The sequence below is a fragment of the Penaeus monodon genome, chromosome 30, assembly GCF_015228065.2.
Source record: "Penaeus monodon isolate SGIC_2016 chromosome 30, NSTDA_Pmon_1, whole genome shotgun sequence".
Lineage (NCBI taxonomy): Eukaryota > Metazoa > Arthropoda > Malacostraca > Decapoda > Penaeidae > Penaeus > Penaeus monodon.
Window position 1 is genome coordinate 23,742,308 of NC_051415.1, and position 446 is coordinate 23,742,753.

The following is a 446-nucleotide window of genomic DNA, read 5'->3' on the forward strand; positions in this document are numbered from 1 at the left end:
GAAAATTGTTCGGTACTCAAACGTGCGTGGCCGGGAGCGTTGTCGTGGCGAAGAAACCAATCACCGCTGCTTCATATTCAAGTTCGTTTCCTCAGTATACTCGTACGAAATCATTTTAGCACACCTAAATATTAATGTTGTTTCATCATCTGTCTATTATTCCTTCTCCATAATCTCGTTTACACTGAAGAAACAAATCAATGTGCTTTAGACACCGGATTGCACCAGCTGCCTCTTCCAGGGTCTTGTTGAATAGGCAGTTCTCCATTGGCTTCGTACATGCTTCATTTAGCTGCAGTTTCGTCCATATTTAAAGGATTCAGAACTTCATGCACATTCTTTGTTCATGTATTATTCTTCCCTTTCTTTTCTCCTCTCCCCTTTTCCTGTTCCCCTCTTCTGTGAGTGCAGTCGGACTCTTGATCCTAGGTGTAGATATGTATTAA